This window comes from Phytophthora infestans, genomic scaffold (genome assembly GCF_000142945.1).
Source record: "Phytophthora infestans T30-4 supercont1.31 genomic scaffold, whole genome shotgun sequence".
Classification (NCBI taxonomy): domain Eukaryota; phylum Oomycota; class Peronosporomycetes; order Peronosporales; family Peronosporaceae; genus Phytophthora; species Phytophthora infestans.
Window position 1 is genome coordinate 220206 of NW_003303728.1, and position 3983 is coordinate 224188.

Below are 3983 nucleotides of genomic sequence, written 5' to 3' on the forward strand. Positions count from 1 at the left end.
ATAGGTGCCAGCTAACCAAGTTAAGAGGACATGATAAGAGAAAGAGAAGAGTGAAGATGGTCAAGGGATCAGCAACTCCGAGCGACGGAAGCCCAGCGACGGCTGGAGGATCGCCTCTCGCGGGGTCGGACCCGGCGGATCAACGACTCATCGCCATGACGATGGAGGTGGGGCGAACCGTCCAGTTGGACGAGGATGGCCAAGACCAGGAGAGCGAGAGCGGAGATGCAAGTGAAGGAGAGTATGAAGAGAAGGCCGATACCGCTGAGCTTGGAGAAACGAAGACTACCTCCGAGCTACTTGGCGAGGTGGAAGAGTTGACGCTGCAGGTGGGACGCATGGGAGCCCCACGTCCTGTCGAGCGCAACTTATCCGCCGAGCTCGACGAAGGTGCGGACGATGAAGAAGATGAAGAAGAACATGGCGTTGCTCAAGGGGACCGTCCGCCCCTTATACTGAAAGTGACGAGGAACGCCGATACGCCGAGCGCAAATAAAGTGTTGGCTCGACTCCGCGAGGAGATATGAACGAGATCGGAATGGATGATGATGTTCGCGCCTGTGGCGATGGCGCAGGCGAAGTGTCCGATGTTGGGTCCCGAGCTAACTCAACCGGTGCGTGCAGCCAACATCAATCAGTTGATGGAAGAAACTGTGTTGCTGCTGAAGGCGATGGGCTATCGGTGCAACAGCCGACCAAACAGCCTCATCCTGTCCGACTGGAGTCTGACCCGCGGCGGAGCCGAGCTCTGGCAATGGAAGAAGAAGTTGAGAGTGGCGTTTGGATTGGAGAAGGCCCCTGGTGGAACGAAGCAGGTGTACAGCCGAGTAGCCGAATTCAAAACACTCGGCGAAGACCCAAGCAAAATTCCTTTGCCGAAGACCCCGTAGACGAAGAGGCGTGAAGTGTTTCGCGCTACGCAAGGCAATCCATACTTCGAAGACTCCCACATGCTGACCCCGATGAAGCTCAACCCGACTCAGCGAGCGCCGAGTCGTGGACAGCGGAATGCAGGTCGTTACCGTGAATTGTATGACGCTGCAGATGAAGCTGAGGCTTACGAGGAGGACGAGGAGGACGATGACGCCTTCGATGTGAGAGAAACCCATGAAGACACCGTGAAGGACTACATTCGAAACTTGAGCTTCGACGCGCTGAAGAAGACTCGACTCAGTACCTAGAAGTCCGAACCCACCCCTCACTCGACAAAATCGCTGAGTTCGAAGGGAAGCGCTACCGTTATGACGCATCGCTCCAGTGGCTCAAGCGTTTCATCTACGAGATGAAGAGCACCAGGATGCCCAAAGTGCCTGGTGCGAACCCTTCTCGCTATGCTTGGGACGCGCGGCGAGGAGTTGGTATAGGCAGCTGCCGAAGAAGACTCAGCGACGCTGGAAACTACTCAGCGAGGCGTTCCTGGATTATTATTGCTCACAGTTTGACCAATCCGCCCGCACTCGTTACTACTCGGCGAGACGTAAAGTCAACGAGCCGATCTGCGACTTCCTGATCCGGCTCAATGGGTATGCTCGGACAGCCAAGATCCAGTACGAGAAAGGTGGCGCCGACGCAGCTGACCATGTCGAGCACTTCCTGCTGCATTGTGGTGATGACGATGTAATGGTTTGATGTACCCCTTGCAGTTGGAAGACATCAGTAAGGTGGAGCAGATAATCAATCTTCGGATCCTCGGTGAAAAGCGCAAGAAGCAACGCGACCGACTCGTGATCGCACGAGGCCGAGACGATAAGCGGAAGGATCCAAGCCGCCGAGATGAACGCCGAGATGGACGTCGAGATGAGAAGCGCGGTCGCAAGGAAGAAAACCGCGACCGCCGAGTCACTTTTGTTGACGCTGACTCAGATGGGGAGGAACTCCTCGATCAGAACCCGCCGAGTCCTTACAGTTCCGAAGACGAATGGGATGATGAGAGCCAGTCCGGAGGCTACGACGCAGCGGAAGACGACGACTACATAGACGCCGGCGTTACCAATGATAAGGGATATACACCGGACCGCCGAGAGAACTCGGCGGGAGACCAGAATGGCTCGAATCGAAGTTGGGAGAACTCGGCGAATCGACCTATGCGACCGTACAACCAACGAGAACAGTCAAACCGTGGAGATGGATCACGCGACAACTCACAGCGTGGACCTTGTGCAGCTTGTGGAAGAACGGGGCACTCGGCTCACTACTATCAGCGGCGCTGCAAATTCTGCAGACAAGTCCATGAAGTCGGCCAGTGCGATATGTTTCGTCAATACGAGAAGCTGGCTGCGTTCGTGAAGAGCTCTGTCGACAAGTCGCAAGTGCCAGAAGACCTGCAAAACCTTTACACGCCGAGTGATTTAAATTCGGCGGCCCGCCAACACTGACTGGGATGGAATATGCCGGGCTGCCACAGTCAGCTGAACCTGCAGCTGAGGCGAACTTCTTGTTTGCCGACCTTCGGTGCTGAACGAGCACTGCCATGCTCTCAGCGACGTACGGGCACAACGCGCACTCGAACTGGGCAGCGTCGTGCGCGTACGTCGCTTGGATAGGTCGCCGTCGAGCTCCAAGGGCCAATGGCGGACCGCCAAGGCCCGAGCTGTAGCGGCTGAGAGTGTAGCACCCGGCGATACCGAGACGGGCAGCCTGCCGGCCGCCCTGCCGGGTGGTGCCACATCGTAGGGGGGGGGGGTCTTGCCGACGGACCGACAGCAGCAATCCGGCAGCAGGTTGGCGTCTTCCAAGGGTGCCCACTGAGCCCCCAGCTCTTCAACGTCGCGATCAGCCCGCTGCTCTTCGCGGTCCGCAGGCTGCCGGAGACCGGGGTGCAGCTGTCCGGCGACGATCGTGTTGGAGTTTCGGCTTATGCGGACGACCTCAAGACCTTCAGCAGCACCAAGGCGGGCGCCACCAAGCAGCACGAGCTCGTCGCCGCGTTCCTGGCTTGGACTGGCATGAAAGCCAACGCAGCCAAGTGCAGCAGCATGGGCGTACGGCGCAACAGCAACGGCGCGACAGAGGCGGACAATCTGGACCTCGCGCTCGACGGCCCTCCGATCCCCAGCATGACTCACATGCAATCGTACACCTACCTGGGGATCGGAGACGGTTTCGACCATGTGCACCGCCGCATCGAGCTCGCGCCCAAGCTGAAGACGCTCAAGCAGGACACGACGGCGCTACTCGAGTCCGGCCTCGCGCCTTGGCAGGTGGTGAAGGCCGTGAAGGTTTACCTTTACCCTCGTGTCGAGTACGCGCTTCGGCATCTGAGACCCGAAGACCAGCTGCTGGAGAGCTTCGACCTTCACCTCCGCGCCGGCCTCCGCCACCTGCTCCGCCTGCCCAAGAACGCCAACAACGACTTCTTCTACTCGCCGGTCTCGCGCGGTGGCTTGGGACTCCTGCCGCTGGTGGAGCTGCACGCGGCGCTACAAATCGCGCACGGGTGGCAGATGCTTAACTCGACGGACCCAGCCACCCGACGCATCGCGAGCAGCTCCACCAGATTGCGGATGCAAGGCACCGCCTTGACAAGGCACACTGGAAAGAGCGTGGCGATGAGCTCTGCCAGCTCTTCCTTAACTTGGACCTCGGGACGTCGGCCCACGCACCGCCCAAACGCCGCAACTGCGACATCGGCTCGCTGTGGGTCGACGTCCGCAAGAACCTGCAGGTCTTTGGGCTCAAGCTCGAGACCGCCCCGGCCGACGCTGAGTCCGGCACACCCGCCCTGCCTCTGCAGCTTCGCGTGCCACACCACGAGAAGTGGTTGACGCACCGCGACGTGCTGCGGCACGTGAAGCAGCACCTGAAGAACAAACATTGGCGGGCGTGGTGTGCCTTCCAAGACCAAGGCAGGACGGCACGGGCACACGGTGGGGGTCGGGCAAGAGCTTCATCGCCCGCACCCCCGTGGCAATGGGGGAAGAAGCGAACTAACCGCTTTGCGGTGGGCCGCTCCCGCCCTCAATATGGGTGGAACACGAAGTGGC